Source organism: Enhydra lutris, unplaced genomic scaffold, assembly GCF_002288905.1.
Source record: "Enhydra lutris kenyoni isolate GAN:26980312 unplaced genomic scaffold, ASM228890v2 scaffoldscaffold9, whole genome shotgun sequence".
NCBI classification, from domain to species: Eukaryota; Metazoa; Chordata; class Mammalia; order Carnivora; family Mustelidae; genus Enhydra; species Enhydra lutris.
Genome location: NW_019154093.1, coordinates 55,533,326 through 55,548,954, shown reverse-complemented (window position 1 = coordinate 55,548,954; position 15,629 = coordinate 55,533,326). Strand labels below are relative to the sequence as shown.

General features: G+C 38.7%; 1 protein-coding gene across 1 annotated transcript in view; it reads left to right on the top strand.

The window, feature by feature from the left end:
• Positions 1 to 9,887: 9,887 nt before the first annotated feature.
• The window catches only part of LOC111143293 (guanylate-binding protein 6-like), a 20,494-nt gene continuing 14,752 nt past the window's right edge, over positions 9,888 to 15,629 (top strand). The window contains exon 1 of the mRNA XM_022496935.1: positions 9,888 to 9,955. The gene's annotated coding sequence lies outside the window, so the exon portion shown is untranslated. The remainder of the gene's footprint in view (positions 9,956 to 15,629) is intronic.

Sequence of the window (15,629 nt, the reverse complement as noted above, 5' to 3'; positions counted from 1 at the left end):
CCATGAAAACCCCCAGTGTGTAGAAGCACCACATTTATCTAAACCAAGGACGAGCAAGCCATGTCCATAGGCCAAACATGCACCATTGCCCACTTTTGTAAATAGTCTTTTTTCTTTTTTAAGATCCATTCATTTGAGAGAGAGAGAGAGAGAGAGAGAGATCAAGCAAGCAGGGGGAGGGGCAAAGAGAGAGTCCAAGTAGACTTCCCACTGAACCTGATGCTCAATTCCATGACCCCAAGATCATGACCCACGCTGAAATCAAGTCAGTCCCTCAACAGACTGAGCCATGCAGTTGCCCCTGCAAAAGTTGTTTGTTTGTTTGTTTCACGATTGTATTTATTTGAGAGAGGGAGAGAGAGTATAGAGAGAGAATGAGAGGAAGAAGCAGACTCCCCACTGAGTGGAGATCCAGATCAGGGCTTGATTCCAGGACCCCAAGATCTTGACCTGAGCCAAAGGCAGACATTTAACTGACTGAGCCAGGCATCCCGTGTGCCCCTAACATCTCAACAGAATATAGCCACACCCATTTGGTTATCTACTGTCTATGGGTGCTCTCACTGAACAGTTGTGACAAAGACCCAATGGCTGGCAAATTCTAAAATATTTACCAGCTGGCCCCTTATGAGAAAGTTTCCATAGACAAGGAGGATGGTGAGGCAAATGGAGGAGGAAGGCTAAGAGCTCCCCTGAACTCACACAGCCTGGCTTTCACAGGAATTTCCCCAATGGCTGTCATTTTCCTGTTACATACTTGTTCCATTTCTTTCCTTATCCTATTGATAAAGTAATTTTCAACTTTAGTATTTGTGGGTCCTATGCCATGACTCCAGGGAAGCTGTACTTAACATTTAACCAAGATCAAAATGACTGGGCAAAACCTCCAAGCATGGGCTCTATTTCTGCACCAAGCACACATTGTACATCTGCTTCATTAAAGAAAATAACCAAGAAGGAGCATTCTAAGCCCAAAAGGTAAGAAAAAGTAAAAAAATTCCCCAGTTCCCATTAGACTTGAGTCATACACCCTTGCATATACTAGAAACCTAAGATAAGGTCTGCAACTTCCTGAAATGTCTTTTGTCTAATAATTTGTAATTTTTTATGTAAAAAATGTATATAACCTTGCATTGAATGTTCCTTTGCCAGCACACTGTTCTTAATGAAGATTGTGTATCCCAGGCAGCTGTCCTAATTGGGTTCGAATTAAATTTCCCTCCTTTTTAAAAGAAATTTTGGTGGGGAGGGCGTCTGGGTGGCTCAGTGGGTTAAAGCCTCTGCCTTTCACTCGGGTCGTGATCTCAGGGTCCTGGGATCGAGCCCTGCCTGCCTCTCTCTCTGCCTGCCTCTCTGCCTACTTGTGATCTCTCTCTCTGTCAAATAAAAAAAGAAAGAAAGAAAGAAAAAAAGAAAGAAAGAAAGAAAAGAAATTGCTGGGAAAATAGCAGAGAAGGACTTTAAGCTCATCTTGTCCCATGGATCAACTAGATAACAGCCACATCAGTGTAAACAACCCTGAAAACCACTTGAAAACTGGCAGAACAAACTCCACAACTAAATATAGAGAAAAGGCCACACAGAAGAGGGTAGGAAAGATGAACACAGTCAGGAGCTAAGTGACTGCAGTGGGTGGATGGGTCTATCTGTGGGAGAGAGGGACATGGCAGGCACAAGGAGGGTAGAGAAACGAACTATTACACCGGGAAGCCTACACAAGGAACACAAATCCCCAAAGCATTTGGTTTTGAAAACCAGAGGGGCTGAATTTCTTAAGTTCTTACAACCAGCAGGATTTAAAAGTCAGTAGGCTCAGCTCTGGGAGAGCCAGGAGGGCCAGAGGAAACTAAGTCCCAGCCCTTAAAGATTCAGCACAACAAACAACCTAGCTGAGGTACAGCGCACAAACAGCTGTTTGAAAAATGCCTGGGGCACAGGAGGAGGGGTGTTTACTAATCTCAGAGCCTGGGAGATTCCTGGGTTCACTGCAAACTCCTTCAGGAACAAAGGAGCAGGGAGGCACCATTTCACTCCCCCAGTACCCAACATAAACACTCTGCATAAATAGAGGGCCATCTGTGTGAACCAGCACAGTCCTATATGCCTGCCTAACTTGATAAGCGTATACCCAGGTCTTCACCCTCCTGCCCCACCCTGTGTTGGCATATCTGCCCCTTGCGAGCAGGCCTGCCTCAGTCCGGTTGCTGCCAGTCCCCTCCCAAAAAAGACTGTCAATCTTGACAACACCTATCTACCCTAGGCGTTGGTCCTAGTGGTGACTGGTACCCGCTTATGGAAGATAAGTGTGCATGCCTTGCCCTTGCACACTTTGTAGATTTGCCCCCTTCTAATGTACTCTTGACCGAAGCCCACCCAAACCAGGTCCATGAGGCTGGCAGTGTGCAAGCAGCCCCAACAAGGGCCAGCACCACTCCAAGGTGACTCCTGCCCTGGGGAGAGGGAAGGATAACCACAACACCAGTCAGACTGAGGACCCAGCAGTGGGGTGGAGGCAGACAGGTGGTCTCACTGCAGGTTCCACCCACTAGCAACAATTTCTCAGGGTATAACACAGGGAAAGCACCTTAGAGTTTGGTGCCACTGCATTTCTGGCAAATACCTGGTATAACTCAACTCAAGCCCAAGGTGTCCCCAGACTAGCCCACTAAGACAACAGGGACCAAGCACTGCCCACAATAGGCAAAGAGAGCCAATGCAGATGACTGGATTGAAAAAAAAAGCGACTCAATCACAATAGCAGGGCACACAATACACACAAGAGACACCCCTGAAGTGCCAGGTTCCGATGAACAGAGATATTGCATTGCAAGGCACTACAGGACCTTTTCTTCATAAGGCCACTACTTTCAAATATAGGAGATGTAGCTGACTTTCCCAACACAGAGAAACAGATGCAGAGAGTTACACTAAATGAGGAGACAGAGCTGTATGTCCCAAATGAAAGAATAGGACAGAATCACAGCAAGAATCACAATAGAAAATTTAAAGGAATGATCATAAAGATATTGACTTGAGAAATGCATAGGAGAAATTAGTAAGACCTTTAACAAAGAGAGAAAAAAATCAGATGAAGAACACAATAAATGAAATTAAAAGTATGCTAGATGGAATATATAGTAGATGGGAGGAAGCAGGAGAACCAGTCATCCACCAGAGTAATAGAGTAATAGAAACAGAGTAATAGAAAGTAATCAAGCTGAGCAGGTGAGAAAAAAATATGCAAAATAAGAACAGAGTTAGGGAACTCAGTGACTCCATGAAGTATAATAACATTTGCATTATAGGGATCCCAGAAACAGAAGAGACAGAAAAGGGAGCAGAAACTTTATTTAAAGAAATAATACCTAAAACTTCCTGAATCTGGGAAGAAAACAGAAATCCAGATCCAGGAGGCACAGAGATCCCCCAACAAAATAAATTCAAGGAATTCTATACCAAGACATGTTGTAATAAAAATGGCACTAAGTAGTACTATAGGAAGAATGTTCAAAGCAGCAAGAAAAAAAACAAAACAATTACAACCAAGGGATCCCATAAGGCTATCAGCAGATTTTTCAGTAGAAATTTTGAAGATCAGAAGGGGATGGTTGGATATATATATAAAGGGCTGAAAGGAAAAATCTACAACCAAAACTTTATCTAGCAGGATATCATGGAGAATAGGAGAAATAGGAATTTCCCAGGCAAAAGTTAAGGGACTTCATGACCACTAAATCAGCCCTACAAGATGTTAAAGGGAACTCTGAGTAGAAAGGAAAGATCATAAGTAAGAGTAAAAGAAGTGGGAAACACAAAAGCAATAAAAATAAGAATATCTGTAAAAATCAGTCAAGGGACTCGTAAAACAAAAGGATATAAAGTATGACACCATAAACCTAAGGCATGGGTGGGGAGGGCAGAGGAGTAGAGAATGGGTTCAAACTTAAGCAATCATCAACTTAATATAGAGTCTATGTGCAGAAGATGTTATACACAAACCTAATGGTAACCAAAAATGAAAACTGAGTAAAAGATATGCAAAAAATAAGGAGAAAGGACTCTAAGTATCTCAATAAAGAAAGCCAATGTATCATGAGAAAAGAGAGCAAGAAGATAAGAACATAGAAGACCTACAAAAACAACCATAAGATAAGTAACAAAATACCTATCAAAAATTACTTTGAATTTAAATGGACTAAACTCTCCAATCAAAAGACAGAATGTATAAAAAAACAAGACTCATCTAAAGGCTGCCAACAAGGCTCTTTTCAGATCTAAAGACAAATACCGATCAAAAGTGAGGGTGTGGGGAAACACTTATCATGAAAATGGATATGAAAAGAAAGCTGAGAAAGCAATACCTATATTGGACAAAACGGACTTTAAAACAGAGATTGTAACAAGAGAGAAAGAAGGACACTATATAATCATAAAGGGGACAATCCAACAAGAAGATATAACAATGATAAGTATTTATGCACCCAACATGAGAGCACCCAAATACATGAAGCATTTAATAACAAACATCAAGTAACTAATAAATAATAGTAGGGCACTTCAACATTCCACTTACATCAATGGACAGGTCATCCAAATGGAAAATCAACAAAGAAATAGTTACTTTGAATAACAACTTGGACCAGAAGGATTTAACAAATATATTCAGAACATTCCATCCTAAAACACCAGAATACACATTCTTTTCAAATGCACACAGAACATTCTCCAGAATAGATCACTTAATAGGCTACAAAACAAATCTCAACAAACTAAAAAAAAAAAAAAAGTCAAAGTCAGACCATGCACCTTTTCTGACCACAACACTATGAAATTAGAAATCAACCACACACACACACACACACACACACACGACCCAAAGAGAGTACAAATTCATAGAGATTAAATAACATGCTACTAAACCAAGAAATCAAAGAGGAAATAAAAAAACACATAGAGATAAATGAAAATGAAAACATAATAGACCAAAATCTTTGGGATACAGCAAAAGTGGTTCTAAGAGGGAAACTCATAACAATGCATGCCTACCTCAAGAAGCAAGAAAAATAGCAAACAAAAAACCAAACCTTACCCCTAAAGGAGATAGAAAAAGAACAACAAACAAAACCCAAAACCAGTGGAAGGAAGGAAATAACAAAGAGTAGAGCAGCAATAAACAAAATAGAGACTTAAAAAACAGTAGAATAGATCAATGAAACTGGGATCTGGTTCTTTGAAAAGATCAACAAAACTGATAAACCTCTAGCTAGACTCATCCAAAGGTGGGGAAAAAAGGACTCAAGTGAATAGAATCTGAAATAAGAGGACAAACAACAACCAAGACCACAGAAATACAAAGAATTATATCAGAATATTATGAAACATTATATGCTAAAAACTTGGACAATCTTGAAGAAATGGTTAAATTACTAGAAATGTATATCCTCCCACAACTGAAACAGGAAGAAATAGAAAATTTAAACAGATGAATTACCAGCAATGAGATTGAATCAGTAATTTAAAAACTCCCAACAAACAAAAGTCCAGGACCAGATGACTTCACAGGTGAATTCTACCAAATGTGTAAGGAATAGTTAATAACAATTCTTCCCAAACTATCCCAAAAAATAGAAGAGGAAGAAAAACTTCTAAATTCATTTTATGAGGCCAGCATTACCCAGATACCAAATCTATATAAAGACAACACACAAAAAGAGAGTTACATGACAATATCCATGATGCACACAGATGCAAAAATCCTCAACATAATACTAGCAAACTGAATGTAATATCTTAAAAAAACCATTCACCATGATCAAATGGAATTTATTCCTGGGTTGCAAGTGTGCTTCAATATTCACAAATCAAGCAGGATGATACATCACAATAATAAGAGAAAAAGTAAGAACCTTAAGATCATTTCAATAGAAGCAGTAAAAGCATCTGACAAAGTACAGCATCCATTCATGATAAAACCCTCAATAAAGTAGGTTTAGAGGGAACACAACTCAACATAATAAAGGTCTTGTGTGAAAAACTCACAGCTAACATTATCCTCAACCGTGACAAACTGGGGGCTTTCCCCCTAAGGTCAGGATGTCCACTCTTGCTGCTTCTATTCAACACAGTACTGAAAGTCTCAGCCACAGTAATCGGGCAAGAGGAAGGAATAAAAGCCACCCAAATTTGTAAGGAAGAAGTAAAACTTCTGCTTTTTACTGATGACATGATACTATCAATAGAAAACCTGAAAGACTCCTCTAAAAAACTAAAATTGATTTTGTATCCTAAACATTACTGAACTGATAAATGAATTCAGTAATGTTTAGGATACAAAATCAATCTACAGAACTCTGTTGCATTTCTATACACTTACAATGAAGCAGCAAAAAGAGAAATAAAGAAAACAATCCCATTTATAATTGCACTAAAAAGAATACAATACCTAGGAATAAATTTAACTGAGGTGGTAAAAGACCTGTAATCTGAAAACTATAAAGCAGTGATGAAAGAAATTGCAGATAATACAAAGAAATGGAAAGACATTTCATGATCATGGATTGGAATAAGAAATATTGTTAAATGTCCATTCAAGGGGCGCCTGGGTGGCTTAGTGAGTTAAGCCTCTACCTCTGGCTTGGGTCATGATTTCAGGGTCCTGGGATCGAGCCCTGCGTCAGGCTCTCCGCTCAGCGAGGAGCCTGCTTCCCCTTGTTATCTGCCTGCCTCTCTGCCTACTTGTGATCTCTCTCTCTCAGTCAAATAAATTAATAAAATGTTTTTTTTTTTTTAATTTCCATTCAACCCAAAGCAATCTATATATTTAATGCAATAGCATTTTTTTGCAGAACTAGAAGAAACAATCCTAAAATTTGTATGGAACCACAAAAGACCCTAAAAAGCCAAAGTAATCTTGAAAAAGAAGAACAAAGCTGGAGACCTCACAATCCTGGATTTCAAATTATATTACAAAGCTGGAGTAATCAAAACAGTATGGTACTGGCACAAAAACTGACACTTACATCAATAGAACAGAATAGAGAGCCCAGAAATAAATGCAATATTATATGGTCAATCAATCTTCAACAGAAGAGGTAAGAAAATGGAATGGGAAAAAGACAGTCTCTTCAACAAATGGTGCTGGGAAATCTGAACAGCAACATACAAAATTTAAAAAAAAAACAACTGGACCACTTTCCTACACCTTACACAAAAATGGATTAAGGACCTAAATGTGAGACCTTAAACCATAAAAATCCTAGGAGAGACCACAGACAGTAATTTCTCTGACATTGGTTATAGCATCTTTCTAAATGTCTCTCCTAATGCAAGAGAAAGCAAAAAGACTACATCAAAATAAAAAGCTTCGGCACAGCAAAGGAAACAACCAACAGAACTAACAGGCAACCTACTGCAAGGGAGAAAATATTTGCAAATGACATATCCAATAAAGGGTTGGCATCCAAAATATGTAAAGAACAGATATAACTCAACACCCCCAAAAACAAACAATCCAATTAAAAAATGGGCAGAATACATGAATCGACATTTCTCCAAAGAAGAGATAAAGATGTCCAACAGACATAGGAAAAGATGCTCATCATCACTCATCATCAGGGGAATGCAAATCAAAACTACAAGGAAATTTTACCTCCCGTCTGTCAGAATGGTTAAAATAAAAAACATAAATGTTTCTTAATGTTGGCGAAGAAATAGCAACCCTTGTGCATTGTTGGTGGGAATGCAGACTGGTGCAGCTTACTGTGTAAGACAGTATGGATGTTCCTTGAAAAGTTAAAAATAGAATTATGGATCCAGTAATTACACTACTGGGTATTTACCCGAAGAACACAAAAACACTAATTTGATGGGATATATGCACCCCTTGTTTACTGCAGCATTATTTACATAGCCAAATTATGGAAGCAGACCAAGTGTCCATCAATAGATGAATGGACAAAGAATATGATGGACTATTTTACATATAGATGGAATATATATATATATATATGATGGAATATTATTCAGTCATAAAAAGAATGAAATCTTGGTATTTGCAACAATATGTATGCATCTAGAGAGTATAATACTAAGTGAAATAAGCCAGAGAATGACAAATACCATATGATTTCACTCATATATGGAATTTAAGAAACAAAACAAATGAGCAAAGAAAAAAAAGATAAACCAAAAATCAGATGATTAATTATACAGAACAAACTAATGGTTAGCAGAGGGGTGGTGGATAGGGATTGGGTGAAATAGGTGAAGGAGGTTAAGAGTAACCTTATCTTGATGAGCACTAAGTAATATATGGAATTATTGAATCACTGTATTGTACACCTGACACTAACACAACACTGTATGTTTACTACACTGGAATTAAAATTAAAAATATAAGTAAAAAAAAAAGAAATGCTAAAAAGTTTGTTCATTTTGCATCAACACTATATATTAGCGAACATGTTTAAAATGTTAAAAGTTGGGCACCTGCTGGGTGGTTCAGTCAGTTAAGTGACTGGCTATTGATTCCAGCTCAGGTTGTGATCTATGGTTGTGGGACTGAGGCCCGCCTCAGGCTCTGTGCTCAGCTGGGAGTCTGAGATTCTCTCTCCTTCTCCCTCTGCCCTTTCCCCAGCTCACACACACACACTCTCTAAAGAAATAAAATAAATCTTTTTAAAAAGTTGGGGCAACTTTTTCTCCCTTTTAAAAAAATATTTTATTTATTCATTTAAGACAGATACAGAGAGGGAGAAAGAGCATGAGCAGGGGGACAAGCAGAGAAAGGGGGAGAGGGAGAAGCAGATTCCCAGCTGCACAGAGAGCCCAATGTGGGGCTTGATCCTAGGACCTGGAGACCATGACCTGAGGTGAAGGCAGATGTATAACCATCTAAGCCAGCCAGGTGTCCCTCCTTTTTTTTTTTCTTTTAAAGATTTTATTTATTTATTTGAGAAAGAGAGAGAGCAAGCCAGAGAGTATGAGTGGGGGAAGGGGCAGAAGGAGGAGAAGCAGACTCCCTGCGGAGCAGGGGGTCTGACTCAGGGCTGGATCCCAGGACCCCTGGGATCATGACCTGAGCTGAAGGTGGATGCTAAATCGAGTGAGCCACCCAGGTGCCCCAGGGTCCAACTCTTGATTTTGGCCCATGATTTCAGGGTCATGAGAGCAGGCCCTGGCTCAATCAAGCTCTGTGCTCAGTGTTGAGTCCGCTTGAGATTCTCCCTCTCCGTCTACCCCTTCCCCTACTTGCACGTGTACACTCTCTAAATAAATACATAAAATAAAGTCTTTAAAAAAATGTTAAAAGCTTTCCACTAAGAAAAGTATCCAGGAATTTCTACTAAGAGAAAAATAGTTTAAATATTCTTGCTTTATACAGCTTTACTTACTTTTGTGCCAAGAATTTTCTATTTTTCTTGTGCGCTAAGGAAACTCCAGCCAACTGAGAAAGACTCATGAAGAAAGGAAGCCAGGAAAGCCCTCCAAGGTGGGGAAGACAAAAGAAAGCTGATGGAGTGTGTTTACTAAAGTCTGTTGAGTAACTGTGGGGTTTCTCTAACCTCATCTTATCTTATACTAAATATCCATATTCATGCTTTAGTCTGGTGATTCAGGGTGCCTGACCTATTTTTACTTTCAATTTCAGGGTGTTTTTTTAAAATTTGTTTGCTTTCTTTTTTAAATAGGCTCCGTGCCCAGAGTGGAGTCCAACACAATGTCTGAACTCACAACCCTGATATCCATACCTGAGCTGAGATCAGAGTTGGCCGTTCAACAACAGGGCCACCCAAGTGCCCCCACAATTTCAGTTTTAAGATTTAGATGGTAGAAATTTCTAACTTACTCAGTTTTTTAAGGATTTTATAAAGGAGGGGCAGAAGAGTGGACGAAGCAAGTGAGCAAGCAGTGAGAGGCTGAGAACCATTCTTGGACCCTTGGTGCTCTAGGGAAGGTACGTACATCTCCTTTTACCAGCAACATTGTCTTGAATTCAAGACTTGATATCTTGATTTCCTTTTTTCTTTTTTCTTTCCTTTCCTTTTCTTTTCTTCCTTCCTTCCTTCCTCTCTCTCTCTTTTTCTCTTTCTTTTCCTTCCTTCCTTCCTTCCTTCTTTTCTTTCCTTCCTTCCCTCCCTCCCTCCTTCTTTCCATTCCTTCTCTTTCTTTCCTTCCCTTCTCTTTCTTTCCTTCCTTCCTTCCGATTTTATATATCTGTTTCAGAGAGAGAGAGAGCACAAGTTGGGGGAGAGACAGGGGACAAGCAGACTTCCCACTGAATGTGGAGCTGGATGGAGGGTTTGATCCCAGGACCTCCAAGATCATGACCTGAGCTGAGGTCAAAAACAACCAACCGAGCCACCCAAGCACCCCTCAATACTTGACCTCTGACTCAAAGCAGCAATTAGGGAATGGGCAGGAAATGCAGGTTGCCTTTTGTCTGGCCCATGAGAGTCTTGGCTGGCTTTAGTTTTAGGGAAGCTCAGCTTTGCCATTTGAAACAGTAGCAGCTACAAGAGGGACAGCCAAGCGCATCATGTCTCCCTGGATATGCTGCTTCAGGAACAATGTCAGCTCAGGAAAGCAGAAAGTAGAGTAGAAGGAGTCCCCATGGGAGCCTCCCTAATTTACTCTTACCAGGCTCTGTAGCAGGCATTAGAATTCATAGAACAAGACAGTGTCCATCAAGGAGCTTACAGGCAATGATAATCTAAAGAGATAGTTTCTTTCTGATCTTTCTATTAGTCAAACTTAAGAAAGCTTCAGATTGAGAGCTCTGCAAATCTCCATGTAGAAATAAATTTAGTTCCCACATTGCTGATCTTTATTAGTTAAAAATAACTATGTTGTCAGTCTGTCTGTCTCTGTCTCCTTACCCCCCTCTGGTGTTTGTTGGTTTGTTTTTCATAAGAACATCAGAGGCACTTGTACCAATTGTTAAATGTATAGAATCTGGGTTTAACAATTTCTTTGGATGATTCTTAGGCAGTTCAAATGTTGAAAGCCAGTCCTGAACAGGATCGAACGGTTGCACTTTGCTCATTTGAAGTAAAAAGCTCTGTGGCTCATTCACAGCTAGGAAACTGCAGACCTGTTTTCATAAAGTTGTTCAGTTGTTCCTGCCACATCTCCCTCAGCTTCCTCTAATCTTCTCTGTAAGGAGGGGACCATGCACTTTCAGGCATTACAACATAGCTGTTCAAGGCTTCTGTTTTACCTGCACGTTCATTGCTCCCCACACTGAAGAATCAGACAGAAGGAGGTGGGACAGGAGCAGTGTTTCGGAACTTGCTCACTGTTCTGATCTGACAAAGAATTTATTTGTAGACCTTGTTTCTTAGAAATCTATAGTTTGTGGAGTGGGTTGAAATGCAAAGTCCAACGGACAAATTATCCAATGCAATTGTTGGTAGATAAATCTCCATTTATTCAACAAACATACACTGAAATCCTATTTTGTGCTGCATGCTATGCTAAGATAAAAGCTTATGGTATCTAATATAGTTATCAAAATATCCTCCAGGTTGGACCTATAATTTTATCCACATTACCCCTATAATTATCTTTAAAATCTTAGGTTTAGCTAGGTAAGGCTCCTTGTTTAAGGGGCCATGAGCAGTAAATAATAGAGCTGGTGTTAGATGCTTTTTGAATATGTGACATATAAATTTAAAACTGAATATTGGAGACATTTGAATAGAATAGCATGTTTACATATTCTGATTATGAAAAATACATATTGTCAACTGAGAAAAGGAGGTAAAATTGAAGAAGAGCAAAGGCCTTTATTGGGGTCTCAGAATTGTAATTTGGGGAGCCAGATTCTAAAGTGACCAGAAAAGTGTCCTGCTCGTGTGGGAAAAGTATGGGGTTTTTATGAGAAAGAAGGAAGGGTCTTCTTATCTTCTTATTTAGATAAAGAAGAGAAGAGGAAAAAACACTGATTTAATGCTGACTGGTGGAGCTCTTCTGATTACCATCTTATTGATGATGTTACTGGTGTTATCAAATGAAGCTGTCCCTAGTATGCATTAACTTTACTGTCCTCTTATGATCCACACGTCAGTTGCTCTGCTGATATTTTATGAGCAATTGCTTGAAAACTGTTACCACTCTGGTCCAGTTAAAGAGCTCATTCTTTGGAAAAGAAAATGGAGCTTCAAAATGGAGTCTTTTATGTCAAAAATGTTATATAACTCCACAATATTAGAAAACCATTTTAATATAATGCAATCAAAAATATGTCAGGAGACCACAATTTTACCTTAAGTACTTAATTTTTTATATTAAAATTTAACTTAAAAAACATTTACAAGAAAATCTCAAATACTATTCACCTAGATTTCTCGACTGGTGACATTTTGTTAGATTTGCTTTATCTCTCTAAATATATGTGTATGTCTCCCTATATAATATAAAATGATATTTGCATACACACACACACACACACTCATAGTTATATATATAAATATATATAGTTTCCATTCATAGCAGCAATTTGCAGAAAAATTGACCATCTCAGCTAAGTACTTCATCATGTAGTATCTCTTAAGATTCAGGATGTTCTCCTGCCTTCCCTGCTTGAAAGGGAGGCTACATTCTTTGACCTCATTCCACTTACCACTCCCATTCCCAGTACTTGTCAACCTTCAGACAAAGATGAGCACAGGGTTCACATGTTCACAGCTCTCTAATACTAGAGAGCACAATGTGATATGTGATTATGATGAGAAAGCTACGTAGGTTAATCTACTGATAAAGGAACTGACAAGATAATCAATGTCTTTGAGGAAGAGTATTCTGCCCACTAAGTGGCTGCAGTAGCATATGACAGAGAAATGGATTATCCGGTTGTTGTTTTTTTAAAAAAAATGCTTTAAAAATTGTAATAAAAAATGTGTAACATAAAATTTACCATTTTAACCATTTTAAGAGAATAGTTCAGTGACACTAAGTACATTCTCACTGTTGTGCAACTATTACCACTATCTGTCCCCAGAGATTTTTTTCATCTCAAATGGAAACTCAGTACCCTTTGAACAGTAACTCCCTATTCCCCTGCCTTCTGTCCATGGTAAACACTATTCTACTTTCTGTCTCTATGCCTTTGACTATTTTAGGTACTTCTTATAAGTGAAATCATGAAATATTTGTCCTCTGTGTCTGGCTTATTTCACTGTAGAATAATGTCTTCAATGTTCATCAATGCTGTAACATGTATCAGAATTTCATTCTTTTTTACAGCTGAAAAATATTCCATTGTATGATTATGACACACTTGGTTGATCCATCCATCCCCTGATGGACATTTTCACTTCTTGGCTACTATGAATACTGCTGCTATGAATACTGGTGTACAAAATTTGTTTGAGTACCTCCTTTTATTTTTAATTTTTTTAAATTTAGTTTTATTTTTTCAGTGTTCCAAGATTCATTGTTTATGTACCACACCCAGGTCTCCATGCAAAATGTGCCCTCCTTAATATCCCCCACCAGGCTGACCCATCCCCCCATCTTCTCCCCTCTAAAACCCTCTGTTTCTCAGAATCCATAGTCTCTCATGATTCATCTCCCCCTCCCAAGCCCTTCCTTCACTTTTCCTTTCCTTCTCCTAATGTCCTTATGTTATTCCTTATGTTCCACAAGTAAAACCATGTGATAATTGACTTTCTCTGCTTGATTTATTTCACTCAGCATAATCTCCTCCAGTCTCATCCATGTTGATACAAAAGTTGGGTATTCATCCTTCCTGATGGCTGAGTAATAATCCTAATAATCCATTATATATATGGACCACATCTTCTTTATTCATTTGTCTGTTCAAGGGCATCTTGGCTCTTTCCACAGTTTGGCAATTGTGGACACTGCTGCGTGAACATTGGGGTACATATGGACCTTCTTTTCACTACATCTGTATCTTTGGGGCAAGTACCCAGTAGTGCAATTGCAGGGTCAAAGTGTAGCTCTATTTTTAATTTTTTGAGGAATCTCCACACTGTTTTCCAAAGTGGCTGCACCAACTTGCATTCCCACCAACAGTGTAAGAGGGTTCCCCTTTCTCCACATCCTCTCCAACATTTGTTGTTTCCTGTCTTGTTAATCTTTGCCATTCTAACTGGTATAAGGTGGTATCTCAATGTGGTTTTGATTTGAATCTCCCTGGTGGCTAATGATGATGAACATTTTTTCGTGTGTCTGCTAGCCATTTGTGTGTCTTCTTTGGAGAAGTGTCTGTTCATGTCATCTGCCTATTTTTTGACATGATTTTCTGTTTTTTTGGGTGTTGAGTTTGGAGTCCCTGCTTTTGATGTTTTTCTACATATGCCCTGATACGGAATTGTTGGATCAAATGGTAGTTCTATGATCGACTCTGGGGGGAACCAGCATAGTGTTTTCCACAGTGGTTGTAACATTTTCCGTGCCTACCAGCAATGCACAAGGGTTCCAATTTCTCTATATCCTGGTCAGTGCTAGTTGTTCGCTGTTTGTTTTTGTTTTCATTTTTTTAATAATAGCTATCCTAATGGGTGTGAAGTTGTACCTCACTGTGGTTTTGACTTGCATTCTCATAATGATTAGTGATGTTGAACATCTTTTCACGTATCTATTGCATAAACGTATATCTTCTTGGGAGAAATGTCTGAGTCCTTTGCCCATTTTTGAATTGCATTGTTTTTGTTGTTATTACTGAGTTGGAAGAGTTCTTAAAGATTCTGGATATTAATCCCTTAACAGATATGTGATAAATCAGTTATCTTCTCTTATTCTGTGAGTTTCCTTGTTACTCTGTTGAGGGTGCTCTTTGATGCACAAAAATTATTAATGTTGATGAAGTCCTATTTACCATTTTTTTCATATTTTGATCATGCCTTTGATGTCCTATCCAAAAATATCATTGTCAAATCCAGTACCACGAAGGTTTTCTCCTGTGATTGCTTCTATGAATTTTTGTAGTTTCATCTCTTCTGTTTAAATCTTTGATATGTTTTGAGATAAGTTTTATAAATGGTGTTAAAATAATGGTCCAACTTCATCCTGTTGCATGTGAATATCAAATTTCCCCAGCACCGCTTCCTGAAAACACTGTGCTTTCCCCACTGAATGATCTCAGCGGCTTGTCAAAAATCATTTGGCCATATATGGGAGGGTTTATTTCAGGTCTCTCTGTTCTATTCCATTAGTCAATATGCCTATCTTTATGCCAGTACCACACTATGACTGGACTAATTTGGTTTACATATCATTTTCCCGATTTACTTTAGTTGTGTTTCCCTTTAGCTTTTTGAGCATAGTTAAGAAAATTACTTTAGTCTTTTCCTAGAACATGCAATGCTTGTGTTTCTTCAGGGATGTTTCCTGTCACATTTGTTTACTTCCTTTGAATGGACTGCATTTTCTTATTTCTCTGCATGCCTTGTGATTTTTGCTGTTTCTGTTGAAAACTGGTCATTTATAGAAACAGCAACCTTTTCCATTCTTTGTATACAGCTTTTGTACTAAGGAAGTCTTTGCTCATTAGCTGGGTCTTGGTCTTGAGCCTTAGGCTTAACCTAAGGAGAAACCTTAAAAGTGTTTTTAGGGCTTTTCTGAGCATGCATCCTACCTGAGCTTATGTGTGGCTTTTTCAA